The sequence below is a fragment of the Ranitomeya variabilis genome, chromosome 8 (assembly GCF_051348905.1).
Source record: "Ranitomeya variabilis isolate aRanVar5 chromosome 8, aRanVar5.hap1, whole genome shotgun sequence".
Lineage (NCBI taxonomy): Eukaryota > Metazoa > Chordata > Amphibia > Anura > Dendrobatidae > Ranitomeya > Ranitomeya variabilis.
The window spans coordinates 64568046-64588714 of record NC_135239.1 but is presented as its reverse complement, the minus strand read 5'-3'; the positions used below and the strand labels follow the sequence as shown (position 1 = coordinate 64588714).

The 20669-nt window shown below is 39.9% G+C and overlaps 1 long non-coding RNA gene across 1 annotated transcript in view; it reads right to left on the bottom strand.

Annotated features, from left to right (window-relative positions):
- Window positions 1-17954: 17954 nt before the first annotated feature.
- Window positions 17955-20669, bottom strand: part of LOC143788603 (uncharacterized) — a 72822-nt gene continuing 70107 nt past the window's right edge. Inside the window, exons 2-3 of the long non-coding RNA XR_013218680.1 lie at window positions 20582-20627; window positions 17955-18122 (exon numbers count right to left, since the gene is read on the bottom strand). This is a non-coding gene — a long non-coding RNA (uncharacterized LOC143788603). The remainder of the gene's footprint in view (window positions 18123-20581; window positions 20628-20669) is intronic.

The following is a 20669-nucleotide window of genomic DNA, read 5'->3' as shown; positions in this document are numbered from 1 at the left end:
CCTGCTGACGCTTGGCAGTAGCTGGCCCATAATGGGACAACTGGTGTGCAACAGTGTCATCTGCCGATGGAGTGGTTGGCAGACTGCGTTCTGTGGAAGAGCTGTAGCTTCTGCAGGAGGACGAGGAGGAGGAGGAGGAGGGGGTGCGAACGCCTACAGCCAACTGTTTCCTAGACCGTGGGCTAGGCACAACTGTCCCTAAATTGATGTCGCCTGTGGACCCTGCATCCACCACATTCACCCAGTGTGCCGTGATGGACACATAACGTCCCTGGCCATGCCTACTGGTCCATGCATCTGTAGTCAGGTGCACCTTTGTACTCACAGATTGCCTGAGTGCATGGACGATGCGCTGTTTAACATGCTGGTGCAGGGCTGGGATGGCTTTTCTGGAAAAAAAGTGTCGACTGGGTAGCTCGTATCGTGGTTCAGCGTACTCCATCAGGGCTTTGAAAGCTTCGCTTTCAACTAACCGGTAGGGCATCATCTCTAACGAGATTAGTCTAGCTATGTGGGCGTTAAAACCCTGTGTACGCGGATGCGAGGATAAGTACTTCCTTTTTCTAACCAGAGTCTCATGTAGGGTGAGCTGGACTGGAGAGCTGGAGATCGTGGAACTTTCGGGTGTGCCGGTGTACATGGCAGACTGAGAGACGGTTGGAGACGGTATTGTTTCCGCCGGTGCCCTAGATGCAATATTTCCTCCTACAAAACTGGTGATTCCCTGACCCTGACTGCTTTTGGCTGGCAAAGAAACCTGCACAGATACTGCCGGTGGTGCGGAAAATGGTGGCCTTACAGTGACGGAAGGGATGTTGCGTTGCTGACTAGCTTCATTGGCCGAGGGTGCTACAACCTTGAGGGACGTTTGGTAGTTAGTCCAGGCTTGAAAATGCATGGTGGTTAAGTGTCTATGCATGCAACTAGTATTTAGACTTTTCAGATTCTGACCTCTGCTTAAGCTAGTTGAACATTTTTGACAGATGACTTTGCGCTGATCAGTTGGATGTTGTTTAAAAAAATGCCAGACTGCACTCTTCCTAGACTCGGATCCCTTTTCAGGGATTGCAGACTGAGCTTTAACCGGATGGCAACGCTGTGCTCCAACAGGTTTTGGCTTTGACACGCGTTTTGGTCCAGATACGGGCCCGGCAGATGGAACCTGTTGCGATGTTGATGCCTGCTGCGGCCCCTCCTCCACCTCCGCTTCTGAACTACTGCCGCCTGCACCCTGTTCCCCCAATGGCTGCCAATCGGGGTCAATAACTGGGTCATCTATTACCTCCTCTTCGAGCTCGTGTGCAACTTCGTCTGTGTCACTGTGTCGGTCGGTGGTATAGCGTTCGTGGCGGGGCAACATAGTCTCATCAGGGTCTGATTGTGGATCTGTACCCTGAGAGGGCAATGTGGTGGTCTGAGTCAAAGGAGCAGCATAGTACTCTGGCTGTGGCTGTGCATCAGTGCACTCCATGTCAGAATATACTTGTAATGGGCATGGCCTGTTAAATGTTTCACTTTCTAAGCCAGGGACGGTATGTGTAAAGAGCTCCATGGAGTGACCCGTTGTGTCGCCTGCTGCATCCTTCTCTCTTGTTGTAGTTTTTGCTGAGGAGGACAAGGAAGCGACTTGTCCCTGACCGTGAACATCCACAAGCGACGCGCTGCTTTTACATTTACCAGTTTCGGAAGAGGAGGCAAAAGAGCTAGAGGCTGAGTCTGCAATGTAAGCCAAAACTTGCTGTTGCTGCTCCGCCTTTAAAAGCGGTTTTCCTACTCCCAGAAAAGAGAGCGTTCGAGGCCTTGTGTAGCCTGACGACGAAACTGGCTCCACAGCTCCAGACTTAGGTGGAATATTTTTATCCCCACGACCACCTGATGCTCCACTACCACTACCATCATTACCAGCTGACAATGAACGCCCACGACGACCTCTTGCACCAGACTTCCTCATTGTTTTAAAATCTTAACCAAAGTAACTTTATTTGTTGCTGTCAAACAACTTACACGGTGAGCTATAACTTCAGTATGATTTCAATATCCCTTAACAGGTTGGTGAGACCACAAGGAAAATCAGGCACAATGTTACACACTCTGTTTTCTGTGGCACAAAATCACAGAGATGACACACACGCAGGACTGTCACTCAAGCACTAATGTCAATATTAATCTCCCACCTAATTTATTTATTTTTTTTTCTCAGGGAGACTTTAGAAACCAAATAATATTAAAAAAAAAAAAAAAAAAGGCTTTCTATGGCCCACAATTAGAGAGAGAGAGGTGGCACAACCAGGAGTCAAGACTGGCGCACAAGCTGAAAGGGCAATATTACTCTCCCACTGTTTTTTATGTTTTTTTTGTTTTTTTCAGGGAGACTTTAGAAACCAAATAATATTAAAAAAACCAAAAAAAAAAAAGGCTTTCTATGGCCCACTGAATGAGAGGGAGAGAGGTGGCACACCCAGGAGTCAAGACTGGCACACAAGCTGAAAGGGCAATATTACTCTCCCACTGTTTTTTTAGGTTTTTTTTTTTTTTTCAGGGAGACTTTAGAAACCAAATAATATTAAAAAAAAAAAAAAAAAAAAAAAATAGGCTTGCTATAGCCCACTGAATGAGAGATAGCACACACAGCAGTGGCACACAAGCCCTGACTGAGGCCAATATTTTTCTCCCACTGATTGATGTAGTGTTTTTGTGTTGAGGTAGAATTTAGAACACAAATCACGGAAAAAATAAATAGGCTTTCTATGGCCCACTGAATGAAAGGGAGAGAGGTGGCACACCCAGGAGTCAAGACTGGCACACAAGCTGAAAGGGCAATATTACTCTCCCACTGTTTTTTTATGTATTTTTTGTTTTTTCAGGGAGACTTTAGAAACCCAATAATATTTAAAAAAAAAAATAAATAGGCTTTCTATGGCCCACTGAATGAGAGGGAGAGAGGTGGCACACCCAGGAGTCAAGACTGGCACACAAGCTGAAAGGGCAATATTATTCTCCCACTGTTTTTTTAGGTTTTTTTTTTTTTTTTCAGGGAGAATTAGAAACCAAATAATATTAAAAAAAAAAAATAAATAGGCTTTCTATGGCCCACTGAATGAGAGGGAGAGAGGTGGCACACCCAGGAGTCAAGACTGGCACACAAGCTGAAAGGGCAATATTACTCTCCCACTGTTTTTTTAGGTTTTTTTTTTTTTTCAGGGAGACTTTAGAAACCAAATAATATTAAAAAAAAAAAAAAAAAAAAAAAAAATAGGCTTGCTATAGCCCACTGAATGAGAGATAGCACACACAGCAGTGGCACACAAGCCCTGACTGAGGCCAATATTTTTCTCCCACTGATTGATGTAGTGTTTTTGTGTTGAGGTAGAATTTAGAACACAAATCACGGAAAAAATAAATAGGCTTTCTATGGCCCACTGAATGAAAGGGAGAGAGGTGGCACACCCAGGAGTCAAGACTGGCACACAAGCTGAAAGGGCAATATTACTCTCCCACTGTTTTTTTATGTATTTTTTGTTTTTTCAGGGAGACTTTAGAAACCCAATAATATTTAAAAAAAAAAATAAATAGGCTTTCTATGGCCCACTGAATGAGAGGGAGAGAGGTGGCACACCCAGGAGTCAAGACTGGCACACAAGCTGAAAGGGCAATATTACTCTCCCACTGTTTTTTTAGGTTTTTTTTTTTTTTCAGGGAGACTTTAGAAACCAAATAATATTAAAAAAAAAAAAAAAAAAATAGGCTTGCTATAGCCCACTGAATGAGAGATAGCACACACAGCAGTGGCACACAAGCCCTGACTGAGGCCAATATTTTTCTCCCACTGATTGATGTAGTGTTTTTGTGTTGAGGTAGATTTTAGAACACAAATCACGGAAAAAATAAATAGGCTTTCTATGGCCCACTCAGTGAGAGATGGCACACACAGGGATGGCACTGTAGCAGAAATGCCAATCTTAATCTCCCACAAAAAAAAAACAAAAAAAAAAAAAAAACTGTCCTACAATTACTATCTCCCTGCAGTAATGTAAGCCAGGTATGGCAGGCAGCAATAGGAGTGGACTGATGCACAAATTAAATAAAAAGTGTGGACAAACAAAAAAGATAGCTGTGCAGAAAGGAAGGAACAAGAGGATATGTGCTTTGAAAAAAGCAGTTGGTTTCCACAGTGGCGTACACACAGCAATACAGCTATCACGGAGCCTTCTAGGGCAGCCCAATGAGCTACAGCGCTGAGGGGAAAAAAAAAAAAAAATAGCTTCCACAGTCCCTGCACACCGAAGGTGGTGTTGGACAGTGGAAATCGCTGCAGCACAAGCGGTTTGGTGGTTAGTGGACCCTGCCTAACGCTCTCCCTGCTTCTGACGAAGCGGCAGCAACCTGTCCCTAAGCTCAGATCAGCAGCAGTAAGATGGCGGTCGGCGGGAACGCCCCTTTATAGCCCCTGTGACGCCGCAGACAGCAAGCCAATCACTGCAATGCCCTTCTCTAAGATGGTGGGGACCAGGATCTATGTCATCACGCTGCCCACACTCTGCGTTCACCTTCATTGGCTGAGAAATGGCGCTTTTCGCGTCATTGAAACGCGACTTTGGCGCGAAAGTCGCGTACCGCATGGCCGACAAGCACAGGGGTCGGATCGGGTTTCATGAGACGCCGACTTAGCCAAAAGTCGGCGACTTTTGAAAATGATCGACCCGTTTCGCTCAACCCTAGTCACGGTGGCTAGGCCCGGTCCGTGACCCTGCCGAGGGGCGTACAGTGATAGGTATAACGGATGATGGTGGTGGTGAGGCTGTAGTGGTGCGGTGCAGTAAATAACGAGGACACCAGGTTGCAGTCTCTTTACCTCTTTACTGAAGATCTCTGGGTCCTCAGTCCGGAATACGGTTCACCAGGCTGCGCAAGTCCGGCCGGTCCAATGGCACCTCCAGAGTTCTCTTCACAGGTGGAAATCTGTGCCTTCCCTCTAGCGCTATGTGTTGCGGTCCTTCCCTGCTGTGCTTACGGAAAGTCCCCACAACTGTTGTGTCTGTTTCTTAAGTTCCCTCACAACTCGATTAGATGATGTTCTGCTAATCCTCTGTCCCTCCCTGATGTTACGGTTAGGACGGCACCCGTTTGACGGGTAGGCTCGGAGCTCTTCCGGGACCCTAGAGTCGCGCCTCTCCACAAGTTGCCCCCCAAGACTACATAGGTGATTTAAGTGAGACAGCCCGCCTTAGACTGACTGTCCTGCCGCTGTTTAGAGTATTGCTTGAAGCTGAATGATATAATACTCCCTCGGCGTTCCGGCCACCGGTTTTGCGCCTCAGTAGGATGTTGCCTTGGTCTTACAGCACGACTCCTACTGGTATTCTCCTTATTGCTTGATCTCGTTTCTCACTCAGCACAATCTATCTCGCTTCTGATCCTTCCTTGGGCACCGCCGCTATCCTGAGCAGGCACGGTCCCGTTACGTTCGCTCTAGTTGCCAAGCCTCTGTCAGGATCCCACCCCTGACAGAGACCCTACTGTATCTTCCCCCACAACACCCTCTGCCACGAGGTGTTGCCTGGTTCCAACCCAGTCAGCTTTCTGATCTAACTTCCTGCCTGACCCCCAGTTTACCCACTATGGTGGGGAGTGGCCTAGTGAATAGAACCCTTAGCTCCCCCCGGAGGCCCGACTGTGAAATGTATTGGTGTCTGTGATACCTGATCAGATGAACTCCTTCAGTGCCATCAAACGTACCATAGCTCCCCATAGTGGCGGAGCCACAGTACTGCAACGACCAGGACTCTGGGGCGCTGCACCAGCACTGATTGTGGCTAATGCAGCAAGTTTTCAGCTATTGTGTACAGCCGACAGCTGCTGGATTGTCATCTGTATGGGGATTCTAGTCTCATATCTCAGGTCAGTAAAAAAATGTATTGGCAGTCATTAAAGGGTTAAATAAAAAGGGGGACTTACCATTATGAGACATGTAATGACTGACAGCCTGCTCTCCTACATGTCTAATTTAAAATATGGAAGATTCTCAGAGAGATCTATGTCAGGCCCATAGATCTTAACAGCTAATTTACATATTAAGGGAAATTTTGAATTTCTCTGTAAATTAGACATTGGAAAGCAGATATCAAGGTATGATTTTATTCCACTTTGTTTTACCTACATGCCCATGTAGACGCTTAGGAGGGTTGATCCTTTTGAAAGATTCTGTTTAATGTGATGTGAAATTAAAAAGTGAAACTTGAGTTCTTTCAACTAAAATGTTGTAATAGGCTAAAAAAAATTCAGGAGAAAAATGTACCCCAAAACTTGTTATGCAATTTCTTCTAACCATGGCAAAACCCGACATGTTGGTTGGAATCTACTATTTCGCTTTTTTAATGCAAATTTGACCGAAATAGAATGTAAAAGCCTTGTTACATTTGCAGAACCCAAGGTGCCGAAACAGCAGAAAATCCTTTACAAATGACTATTTTGGACTACATCCCTTAGATGAATTCATCTAGGCCATTTGAACCAACTGGTGTTTCAAAAAACTGTTAGATTTGAAAATGAAAATGAAATATCACTTTTTTCCCACTATAACATTATTTAGCCCCCAATTTTTTATTTTTGCTAAGACAGCAAGGTTGGCATTATGGGGGTGGGATCCGGCAAACTAGCAATTGTCCAGGGTCCCCACATCCTGAAAGGGGACCTCGCTAGTGCTATATATGTAGTACAAGCAATGAAGGAAACTTTTACATGGCCATAAGTCATGAAAATAAAGTTGACACAGCTACCTTTTTGTTGCCTCCTGAGGCAGCTGTATTTCCTGCTCGTGCTAACTTTATAATCCTCTCTGGTCTTCCTTGAAGGGGTTGTCCAAAAACTAACAGTTAATTTAATATTCATGGCTAGCAATTTAAATTTAAAAACAAATCACTTTTTCAATGTACTTCAGATAAAAATTCCCTACCATTCCCTCTGTACTCTAGGTTACCATCTGCATTTTTTAAATTTTTAACATTGAATGATGTTTTGTTTGAGTCTCCCAGTATGCACTGGGAATTCTCAAATGGGACGTCATGAGGGAACGGCACTACGGAACCTGCTGCAGCTGCGGTCCCCATCCTGAACCAGGATGTCATCCTAATGGTAAAGTTTGGGGCCCGTAGTCACCACCTTGTGTCTGTGCACAGACCCTGAACAAGGACGTCTCCAGAAAGTCCGTGCTACTGCTCAGGTTCTGCAGCCCAATTAAAGTTTGTTGAAAGACTGCAGTGCAGCCAATCAACAAGCTTTGCCAGTGTGGGCACTTCCAGCTCAATCACAGCCATGACAAGTGACAACTTTTGGCATGGCTGTGATTGGTCGAAGCACACTGTATAAAAAATATTGTCTTGCAGTCCACTCTACTTGGGCTAACCAGCGCAAGTAAGCTGACAGCTGCAGGCTGAAGCCCCTAGCTGTCAAAGCTGTCAGATTTATATTGGTTGGTTATCAAAAATAGAAGGGGCCACATGCCTTTTTAAAATTATTTCAATAAATGATTAAAAAAAATGGCATGGGGTCCACTCTATTTTTGACAACTAGCCAAGCTAAAGCAGACAGCTGGGGGCTGATATTTTCAGATTGGGAATGGGCTATGGATGTTGGCCCTCCCCAGCCTAAAAATAGCAGTCTGCAGTTGCCCAAGGAAAGTTGCATCTATTAGATGCACCAATTCTGGCACTTTGCCTGGCTCTTCCCACTTGCCCTGGTACAGTGGCAAGTGGGGTAATATTTGTGGGGTTGATGTCAGCTGACAGCAAGCCCAGGGGTTATAATGGAGAAGCGTTCATAAGACGCCCCCATTGCTAACCCCATAGTCATATTGTAATAAAGATACAGCCATAATAAAGTGTTTTATTTGAAAAAAAACCACTCCCCAACCCTCTTTTACCTATTTATTACTGTAAAATTAAAAATAATAAAACACCATATTCTTCACCTGTCCGATGATAATCCATTTGCCCCATGACGTGCTCCAACTCTACTACATCTGGATTGCATGGCTGAGGGGGGCATGAATTCAGGAAAAATGAGCTGAGCCTGAGAACTGAGCTAGAAGTGCTGAGTGGTGACATCCATAAGGTAAGCAGAGTTACCTCACTGACATCATCGCTCACTTTGTGAGAACTTTCTCATGAGTGTTGATGTCAATGAGGTGACCAGAGTTCTGGTAGCCAAACCAAACTTTTTTAAAAAGTTCAGCAGAACCCACTGGACCTGAACATCTACGGGTTCACCAATCAATAGTTGATATGTGTTTGTGAGTGATGACATGTGTGTATATAAGTGCGCACATGTAATATGTGTATGCCTGCTGTGTGTGCAGATATGCATGTGTATACACGTAAGGAGTATATGCCAACTATGTGTAATGTATGTGTTTTTGTTTTTGTTTGGTGTGCGTGTTTTGTACTTACAGCTCTGGCAAAAATTAAGAGACCACCACATCTAAACCCTGTCATGGGCAGCCCAATCTCCCGACCTGAACCCCATTTAAAACCTGTGTAATATAATCAAGAGGATGATGGATAGTCACAAGTCATCAAACAAAGAAGAACTGCTTATTTTTTGCGCCAGAAGTAGTGTGAAAGACTGGTGAAAAGCATGCCAAGATGCATGAAAGCTGTAAATAAAAATCATGGTTATTCCACAAAATATTGATTTCTGAACTCTTCCTGAGTTAAAACATCAGTATTTTTGTTTCTAAATGATTATGAACTTGTTTTCTTTGCATTATTTGATGTCTGAACGCACTGTTGTTTTTTTTTTTTAATTTGACAATTTTTCTTTTTCAGAAAAAAAATACAATATTTATTGCTTGGAAATTCGGAGACATGTTGTCTGAAGTTTATAGAATAAAAGAACAATTTACATTTTACTCAAAAATATACCTAGAAAGAGAAAAACTGAACATTTTGCAGTGGTCTCTTAATTATTGCAAGAGCTGTATATGGGTGAATAAGCATGTGTTGTATACTGATGTGTGTAATATAATAAAGGTGAGCGAACGTGCTTGGTGATACTCGGATATCACTCAAGTATCTGGGTGCTTGTTACTCACTGAGTATTGGCTGGTGCTCAGATATATTGCTCAAATCTTCACCCCACTTGTTTGTTGCCTGTTACACAGTGAATAAACATACGTGGATTGCCTGCCAGTCATTTTAATTCCATAGCCATCTTGGTAGTGACATTACTGTGATTGCCTGGCCGCATTAGAGGTTATAAAAGGACCAGCCCTCGCGCACTAATGCCATTGCTGACCTCAGGGTCAGTTGCGATTGAAGGGAGAGAGGAGTTGTCTAGGCCTGTGTGTACAGTTTCATGAATCAGAGTCCACTAATGGTGATACTGTTGCTGAGCCACCATACAGAGTCCTTTTCAGAGCTAACCTTGTGCTTTGCCATTTCTATGAGATACATTCTGCATTTAGCATAGGGACAGCTGCTGGAGGAGGGATAGTGGCTGAATATAGCCTAAAGGCAGGGCTTAGGGCTTTGCAGTCAGTTTCTAAATATATAGCTGATGCAGGTGACCTTTTTTTCACTGAAATAATTGACTGTATTGTCAACCACACAGTATAATCTTCTTTGTTTAAAACTACATTGGCTTTAAATAAAGTAAAAATGCTTGGCCTGCTACAAGTGACCAAATTTTGTTGTCCAAAAATTGCCTATTGTCATCCATACAATATAACCTGCTTTGTATGAAATTATGCTATTTTTAAATGAAGTTGACGATTGTCTTTGTGGAGATATGGGGGGTTAGTGGATGCTCTTGTCTGCTGAACAAAGACCACATGGACCAGGGCTCATCCCACCGAACGACCACTCTCCTTTACTCATGGGCAAAATACTCCTCAGACAACACAAGATGAGAGTAAAACAGAGTGACAATATGTTATTGAACCACCAAACAGACAGTAATATACAGCCCCAGCAAAATACCCAAGATGAAGCAAAATTACAGAGTCTCACCCTTCCGCTGACTCACCGGGATTAGATCAGCTGTGACTTCGAGACTTCCAGGGCCAATTACCCCAACCTGTGGCACCCCACTTTTTGTGGGCACCCACAGAGAGGAGGTAACAACAAGCTTAGGAAGCTGACAATCCATTGAGATACATGGGCAGGTGACCAGATGGTCACAATCTGGCTTCTCTTAACATCTCCATGGAGCCAGGTGACTGGTGGGTCCCAGTCCTGACTTCCCCAAATGTATCTGTGGGACTCAGATGACCAGTGGGTTCAAATCCTGGCTTCCCCAAACGTATCCATGGATTCAGTGATGGTCAATGGAGCAGATCTGTATACTTTCAGCTGGAACTGTGGTCCCCTAAGCGAACATCCTATAGAATGTCAAATCTATGTCCCTCTTGATGGAGCCATGTTGTCCTGGTAAAGTGTTCTTTTATGGAATTATTGTGTACTGGCTGTTGTTCTGTTAAGTTACTTGATTCACTGTGCAGAACAATATAAATCTCTTTTTATACCCACATCTGTTGCTCATTTCATCATCCACAGGCCAGGGAGGAGATGGGATGAGTTTAACTCTGATTGAGTATTTAATCAATCTGCATAGTTTGTCCTTCTCTGATTTGCAGATTAACAATCTAGCTAGCCTTGTGCAATGTGTATTCAATATACTAACAAACATCTATTGTTCCATGACCCTGCATCACTGTCCTCCAGAGTTAACAGACAATAAGTTACAACAAACATCAACTCAATTGTTAACATTCAGATAATATGACAATAGTCCATGTTTCTTGACTATCCAAAGGAAAACACATAAATTCAAAAGTCAACATATAGATAATAGCATATGTCTCTAGGCTTACTGAATTTACTTCTGGATAATTAAGATTAAATGCTGTATCATCACTGTCATCCATACAGTTTAACCTTCTTTGTGTGAAACTGTGTTGGTTTTCAATTTAAAACAAGGTTTGCCTGCTACAGGTGACCAAATTCTGTTATCCAAAAATTGACTATTGTCATCCATACAGTTTAACCTGCTTTGTGTGAAATTACTGTGGTTTGAAATAAAAAAAACAACACTTTGCCTGATGTAGGTGGCCACTTTCTTCTATTCCGAAATTGCATTTTCAATTAATCAAGGAAACTTGGTTTCCAGACACCTAGCAAAAATGCTTAACTTGTGCGTTAATGGATGGGGAAGTGTAAGTGCTGATAATGGTGCATCAATAAACCACATGTCATCCTGTCCCTATTGGAACATGCAGGGCGAGAGGCCATAATGAAGAAATGATAATGTAAAGAGCTCCTCTGAGTGTCATAATGTGGGATCACTGGTCTCCTTGGAAAATGAACAAATTCCAGCAGTATCCGTGGGAACTGTTTTCATTAAAAAGTAGCTTTTATTTCGCCATATAAAAATTTGGACATTCGGGACAAATACTCCACCATTATCAGTAAAACCTCACAGCAGAATACACACTAAACAGCGTTTATGACCACATAAACTGCATAGTGTGTATTCTGCTGGGATGTCTTTATTGATAATGGTGGAGGATTTGTCCCGAATGTCCAAATTTTTACATGGCGAAATAAAACCTACTTTTTAATGAAAACAGTTCCCACTTATACTGCTGGAATTTGTTCATTTTCCAAGGAGACCAGTGATCCCACACTATGACACTCCGAGGAACTCTTTACATTATCATTTCTTCATTGTGGTCTCTGGCCCTGCATGTTTCAATGCTGTTCCACGTATGGTAAAATTGATAAGGCAGTTTTATTCTTCGGGGCAGTATGATTACAGCGATACCACATTTATATCTTTTTTTTATGTTTTGGCGCTTTTACACGATAAAAACTATTTTATGAAAAAAATAATTATTTTTGCATCACGTTATTCTGACAGCTATGACTTTTTATTTTTCTGCTGATGGAGCTGTGTGGCAGCTTTTTTTTGCGGGACAAGCTGACGTTTTCAGCGGTACCGTTTTTATTTACATTCATCTTTTTGATCGCGTTTTATTCCACTTTTTGTTAAGTGGTTTGATGATAAAGCATAATTTTTTGACTTGTTTTTTAGCAATTTTTTATAGTGTTCACTAAAGGGGTTGACTAATGGGATAGTTCTATAGGTCGGGTCGTTCCAGACATGGCAATACCAAATATGTGTACTTTTATTGCTTTTTTTACAATAATATTTATTTATGGGTACAATCTATTTCTATTTTTGTATTATTTTGTGATTTTTTTAAAAAAAATATTTGTTAAACTTTTTTTACACTTTTTTTACTTAGTCCCATTATGGGACTTTCACTTTCTGCACTCTTATCGCAGTTATAAGGTATAAGGTATAATAAAACAGGAACATTGCTATACCTTATAGCCTGTCAGCCCTGCAGACACAAGTTAGTTAGAACATGCACTGCGCATGATCTAACTAACTTCCTAGTGCCTGGTGACCGGGATGCCCTCATGACGACATCGGGTCAATATGACAACGTTCGTCCAAGGGCAAAGGGGTTTTCTTCCCTCTTCCCACTTACTAAATGCTGCAATCGAGTTCGATCACAGCATTTAGGGGGTTAAAGTTCCGTGACTAGTATGGGACCGCTTCCGGCACTGAGACACGGGTGTCAGCTGTCAGTATCAGTTGACACCAGATGGCGATCACCAGCGCACAGCCCTCTGTACGTGGGTGTTTGCCATGACGTACATGTACTGCAGCAGTCAGGAAGTCCTTCCCCATCATCACGTACATACATGTACTGCAACTGTCAGAAGGGGTTAAAATGTAATAGTATCTGAGATATGACAATAAAAATATATTGGAGGGTTGTAACTGATAAACTGTAAAAGCATGGTGGATTTGAATTAGATTTTTTTAAGTAATGCTAATAAAGGTTTCATTTTATTGTTTGTCCACCTTAGTCAGTGATTCCACTAATACTCTTGCCAGACGCTGATTGTGGTTGTTTGATAGTTTTACTTCTGGTACTGCTGGTCCCAGTGGTTGTGAAGGTGGTGATGCTGTTAGTAGCACCAACGTTCTTAGCCATGGTATTGTTTTACCTTTTTTTTACACTATCACATCCATTGCCATTACCACATTTTCTCTTAAACATTTTGTACAACAAAATGATACTATATGACAATATGACAATATTTTTAACCTCAACTTTTCAACCGTTGCTAAAAAATGATAGGTAGGTAAGTAAATGTACAGAAAGCTAAAAGAAACAGCATGCCTCAGTATATGTGTGTTTTGTATGCTTACGTGTCAAATAAGACTTGAACAAAAGTCAGACATGAGTAGTTAAATTTCTAAAAACAATTTTTATTTTTTTAAGCAAAATTTAGACAAAATAAGAAGTGCTAGATAGGTAGATGACCTAAGAGCAAAGGGATATTCTATTAGTGTGGCTTATATTATATTTCACATTTTATTTTGAAACATTTTTTAGAAAAGCTTGAAAAAAAAAGTTGAAAGAAGAGTTTCTCATGTTCAATTATTTTATTAAGTGACAAACAACTATAAACCTGGAGTTTTCACATTACCATGAACTTGAGGATCATAAAGATCTAAGTAAAAAATAATCATAAGTATTTAAGTTTAAAACAATATAACATGGATATAAAATATTGTAAACATTAAATCTGTAGCAAAAAAAATGATAAAAAAATTACTCCATACAATACATTATAATAAATACAAAAGCTATAAAATACATTAGCAATGTCAATCTGTCAGTATTGATTCACTGATCATTCAATATATAAACATATAAACACACAATATTATCCTTTAAGTTAAAAATATAAAAAATATTCCTACTATAAACTTTTTGAATTATTGGTTTGGAAAAAATAAAAAATATTATACTTAAACAGTGAAAGCAATGTAAGGCCATTAAAATTAGAATAACCAACACCAGAATTATTTACTCTTATCTAGTTTTATCACTTACATTTTAATTTTGCATTCTAGAAAATGTAACCCTTTCCCACCACAGTCTTTGTAGTTTGTTTTACTAGAACTTCTTCATTGATACAGTTGATGAGACATCTTTTTTTTATTTTTAGATTGAAGATGTATGAGGCTACAGCTTAATTTATGATATAACGTATTAAAAAAAATGGCCAAGAATACCATGTCACAAAAGTACGATTTTCACTAGTGCTACTCATAATGTTTAAGTCAAAGGACATTGGTTCCAAATGCTGACCCTTGACTTCAAAATCACTACTATTTTAGAGCATTTATTAATGAAAACAAGTTATCACCTATCCATAGGATAGGTCAATATTTATTGATCAGTGGAGGTCCATCAGTTTGGTCCCTTATCAATCGAGAGAAATGGCGAATTTTATCTCAATTGGAATGGATTGACAGTGCGCATGCTTGACCTATACTCCATCCATTCCCCATGGCGCTGCTGATGGCTGTTTCTGCTTTTTCCTGCAATCCCATAGAGAATTAATTGCCAGACAATTGATCAACCACTCCATTTTGTAACTATCGTGGATAAAAATTCCCCGTTCTGTCAATTGGTGCATCTCCCGGTGGTTGGACACTTACCAATTAGTAAGTTAATCCCTATCCTGTAGATTATAACTATTTCACTGGCTAACCTCTTTCTTTATATTGAACTTTATGCAATCTGCAGGAGATCTACATATATTTATGTCCAAGTAATCCATTGATTTCATTGATTTTAATGAACATTTTGAAATAGTATGCATAAGTGACAAAGGTCACAAAATGTAATTTATTGAAATTGATCTGGTGCCTTGCAAGCTTTCATACATGTAAAAAAATGCAATCAAAAAATGTAATAAATCCAAGCCAGCCTTGTCATTATTCATGTTAAAAAATTCACAAATTCACCAATGTATTTCTGATTAGGAGACTCAGACAGTTATTTTGTTCCAAGTATTTTGTATTGTGCATATTAATTAGCGATGAGCGAATATACTCGTTACTCGAGATTTCTCGAGCATGCTTGGGGGTCCTCCGAGTATTTGTTAGTGCTCGGAGATTTAGTTTTTCTTGCTGCAGCTGAATGATTTACATCTGTTAGCCAGCATAAGTACATGTGGGGGTTGCCTGGTTGCTAGGGAATCCCCACATGTACTTATGCTGGCTAACAGATGTAAATCATTCAGCTTTAGAAAAATTAAATCTCCGAGCACTAACAAATGCTTGGAGGACCCCAAGCATGCTCGAGAAATCTCGAGTAACGAGTATATTCACTCATCACTAATATTAATGTTTCGTATGCTTATGTTGGTTAAAAAAATGCTTTGTTATTATCTCACTTGGAAATTCCAAATAGGTGACATGACATAAGCTAAAACTAGGCCCTAAAAACTGTGACATGAGCAGGACCGAGAGGGCTTTGAGGAGGTCTAGCTGGGATCTTTATAAAATCTCATATCAAGAGAAACACAATGACAGACATTGGAAATGCAACCCAAATTGCAGTTTTGTAGACAATTTAGCCCTTCTCTATGTTAGGTCTGAATTAATTAATTAATTTAAAAAGTCAAAATATTTGATACACGAGAGTGTGCTTGTGTGTACTTGTACTTGTCTGCTACCAAAAAGAAGGCACCTTGTCAGCCTAAATATAGCAATATATGGAAGTCAGAAGTTTTCTAGGTGTAAATTGTCTGGTTTTGGTGTATGTTTAACTAATTTTTGGCTCTATAATATTACTGAGTATACAAGTATGGAAGACGACTTAACCCATTATGGTCATATCCGTTGCGACTAGAGATGAGAGAACTCAAACTGTAAAGTTTGGGGTTCATACCATACACCTTGTGTTTTGTGCTGAACTCCGAACTCTGACTTCTTCCAGATGTTCGGGAGAAGTCCGACTTACTTTTCGGAGTTCGGTTGCTTAATAAAGCTTGGTAAAAGGCTACACCTGAAAAGACAAAGCAGACAGCTGGGGGCTGGTGCTAATAGCCTAGAAGGTCCATGGATATTGGCTTTTGTCTCAGCATAATAAGACCAGCTCACAGGAAGCAGAATTGGGCAAGGAGAAGCTGGAATGGACCTGCCTCTGGGACTAGTCTTCCTAGTTACCTTGTCACTCACATCCATTTTCAACTATGCTTTCTCAGAAATGCCACAGTGTTTTAGAGTAAAACAAATGCTTGCAATGAAGACGCAGATCTCTGATTCATGTTGCCTACATTTTGGGAAGCATAAATAATGTGACAGATTCCATTTAACAGACTCACTTTTAAGTCAATGTGATCCATTATGCTGGCCAATGGGACCACCTGAAAATGGATCCATCACAACTAAGTTATAACTCAACAAAACCTTACTTGCTCAACAAGTTCTTCTGTTATCACCAAAAAGTCTATAACTCAGTTAAACTGTCCATAAACAATAGGTAGTAAATACAATGAAGAAAGGCAATCACCAGATGATAGCATCTGTATAATTAGACTCATTGTGCATTAATAAATAAATATATTACCATTGGGACATCATTATTATATTCAGCAAAGCTAACAAAAATTCTAATAATTTATGTAATTTCAGATCTACATTTACAGTCATGACATTAACTCATTAATCCTCTTTAGATTCAATTGTATTGCAAACTTGAGTTAAATATGTATACATTATGTTGAAGATACTCCACCACCATTTGTGAAGATAAGTTTTATGGCACTTACTTTACACCCTCAGAACGTCATCATAACTCTTTGCAGTGGTGTAGAATTGAAGTTCTAATGGTGACTCATGCAGGGATTACAGACTTTCTGTTTCTACATAGAACTTTGAAGATTTATCTAGTCTATTTTTTAATGGTGTGATGTCATACACTTAATGGAAAAGAGAAGAATTAACTGGGGTAGAAGGGCAAAATAAGCAATTGTAAGTACACAATGCTATATAATATGATGTCTGCAATAATATATGAGGATAAAAATCTTTGATGGGAGTGCTTATTTAAGAAATTCTCACAAGTTTGTAAACCATCAACATCTCAATCTCCACATTTGGATTCTCAGCAAAATGCCCTGACCCAAAAAAAATTCAATGCAATTCTTAATTATTAAATGAACATTCTCAAATTATCAAAAGTTTTCCAAATGCTCCAAACAAATTAATTGAGTCCCTTTGTTGTAACCCATTCTGAATTGCACCCCAAATCATAAACTTATTTTCCACATCAACATAAAGTACCTAAATGATATTTATCTACTGTATATTGAAGAAAAGTATATAATGATTTGATGCCATTCAGCCCGTAGACTATTGATTACTTTGGTGAAATCCCTGCAAAATATGTCAACTCCGATGGAACCTCAACCCTAGATCATACTTGCGAATCATTAATTCTTTCTCTTGATGACAAGTCTTGACTATGACATTAGCTGTGCGAAGACAGGATATTCATCTCATCATTCGTGTACAGAACATTAATAATACTAATAATTGCATGGGATTCATAGTATATAGTATAGTATAGTATAAATAATAAAAAAGTCATTTGTTCTTCAAGTGTTGAGGAAAAAGGTGACAAAATATTGAATCATTGATTGAAATTCTGTATCTCCGATTTGGACTGTTACAATTTCCTTCATTCCTTTATTAACAGTCCACTGTCCATGATTCTTGCCAAGTTGTTGGGATATTTTTCTCGACATTTTTTAAACAGAAAGGTATCCCATTGCTTTTAGCTTCCAGGCTGTCCTCCACATTGATAAGGTCAATTGCCTGAAATATTTACTGGGAATTTGCTTCCTCTGATAATAGTCACAATCACACAAGAAATACAATTAATTGCAGTGTGTCAACAGTGACAGTGTGTGACGTAAGGTAAACTTGCGACTCTTGAAAGAACTCTTTTAGCAGGATAGCTCTCACTCTGCCGTTATGAATATACTCTGTCCATGTTTCCGGCTCACCTTCGCCTCGATGCTTAATATGGAAGGTGATTTCTCCTTCTTTTTTATTGTCATTCCCTAAGGCCTCCAAATACACAAGGTAGAATCCAGATGAAGGAATAATAATAGAGCTATTTTCTACACGCATGTCCCCTCTTTTTTTCTTCAGCTGAATTGTGCAGTTTGCACATGCAGAAGACTCTAAAATCATAAACGAAAATGTTAATTAGCACAGATTCCCTTCCACATTGTTCCCTTTCATGTATAAGCACACTAGCACATCACAGAAATCAACGTATAAGATTTCTATTACATTTAATTTTATTGTACAGCTCATTACAACTATATCAATATTAGATATTCAAATCTTTTTTTAAAATATTAGACTTTGAAAAATATTTTTTTTTAATGGAAAATGTTTGTTTTTTGGCATTTTCACATTACTAGAGCCATAAGTTTTTGTTTTTTAATAATTTTCATAGTTAGATATTGCGGCTTCACGAAGACTTTGAGAGTTGTGGAAGGAGTTATATTTTTCATTCACATCATTTTGGGGGTTTAATTTCTTTAAGGGTATTACCAAATAAAACCGCAGCTCCACTATTGTTTTTAGAAATATTCTTTACGTTGATCACCCCTTGCTGTAAATAAAATTTCAGCCTTATAATTTTAATCATTATGAATGCTGTATTATAAGCAATATTTTTGTCCTAAACTTGTAACTTTAAACCTTTTTAATTTTTAACCTAATGTTTTTTTCAGTAACCTTATAGGAGGACTCGTCTGTGTGTTTCTCTGTCTATTCAATAATGCACTGGGGTACTCCTGCCATTGGCTCTTGAGGCACTGTCATCGCAGTTATGGGTGCTCTGTGACTCGTACTTCAAAGACAGGTATCATGGATATCCATAATATGGGGACATTGTGTATGGAATTGGCATAAAGATATTTTAATTGCTTAAGTCAATACTTTTGGTGCATTTAGATAAGTAGATAATTGGCAGACAATCTTTGTAGGAACTGATTGTTTTGCCAAATAAACAAGTTGGTGATCACCATACAAATGTGCAAAATGTTTGTTCTTTGTATGACTGAATTGTTTATTTTGGCAAAAACCTCATTGCTATTGGCAGCATATCAACCGCTGTAAACTGGTGATGAGTGAGCAGGCTCGGATATCGGGTTATCCCAATATGCTCGGGTGATATCCTAGTGTCTTCAGCGCGCTCGAGTCATAAGCTCCAGTCCTGCATATGTCACGGCTGTTAGACAGCTGCAACATATGCAGGAATTGCCTAACAAACAGCCAATCCCCGCATGTGTCACGGCTGTCTATCACCTGTGACACACAGCTGCGGGGACTCGAGATAGCAGGACTCAGATAGCAGCCGAGCATGCTCAGATAACCCGATATTCGAGCATGCTCGCTCATCACTACGGTAAACATGATATAGTTTGGGATAAATTAATCATATTAGCTATCGCTCTGTTCCCATCATTTCCAGTCGACTGTAAACATTTGAGATTTACTACTTAATGTTGTATTGATAGACTGAAATTGTCACATCTAAATGTAATATTACTGCATAGTGAAGATACATGTTTTGCTAATTTTATGGCTCAAATGTTGCATTTAGTTCCATGATTGATCACCTGCATGAGATTTGCATGAGCTGGCTGGCCATGACGTCAGCTTATGCAAGTTATGTTACCACATAGGCGTGATAACATGGAAAGAGGGCCTAGTAGATTCTCAGAAACCAATGCCCCATTGACTAGTCAAAGTCCTAATTAGCATTCAAAAAGCGGAGGTTCTAGCTACTTTATTTAAACATGGATTTCAGTGAAAATGTTTATGCAGGGCTGGTTAGGCAGGGAATTTAGACATATATATTAATGCTGCTTGGTTTGAGGGCATGGGGAAGCTGACAGGATCACCTTAAGTGCTGCTGTGTTTCAGAAGAAACATATTCTGTTGTGTTTGTTTTAATATATTAGATTAGTGTTTCCCAACTAGAAGTACCTGGAATGTTGGGGTACCTCAGCACTTGTCGAGAGATTGACCAATAAAATCCATAGGCTAAGTAATAGCTTGTTGATCGCTAATGGTGCCACAGCTGGAAAACATGTCAACTCTGCTCTGAATGAAGTGGTGTCGCACATGCCCACCACAACTCTATTCATTGTCTATGGGACTGCAGCAGATTTGTGGTGGAATTGCACCATACTACATAAAAAGAGGTGAAATCCGTGGTAAAAATCCACACCAACTTATGTTCAGAAATGTTCTACAAATTTCTACGTTCTCAACTGAGTCTAACATCTATAAGGTAAAGAAAAAAGCTCCCTCTCTAACAGAATAGATGAAATCATTCATGTAATGCTCCTAATACTTCATTATTGGAAATTAATGGCTGCACAAAAGTAACGGATCTCCAGGGTTTAGAGATGCCAGCCAAGCTGAACCATAGCTATACCTTCTTTCACATGGGCAAAGAACCCTGTTTTTCATTTAACTACCTGCCTGTTGGCCAGCCAGAAACTAACTGCAACCAAGACAACCTCTTTAAAGACAAAAAAAAGTTCTTAATTGAATAATTATTGTAATAATCGTTATTTATAATATAGTATAAAAATGTCTAAACTCATAAAATACTTACCACGATCATACTCTGCATCCACATAGAGATCTGGAGTCTGTGTGACCTTAAAAAAAATAAAGACATGTGTTAATGTATTCTGTTCAAC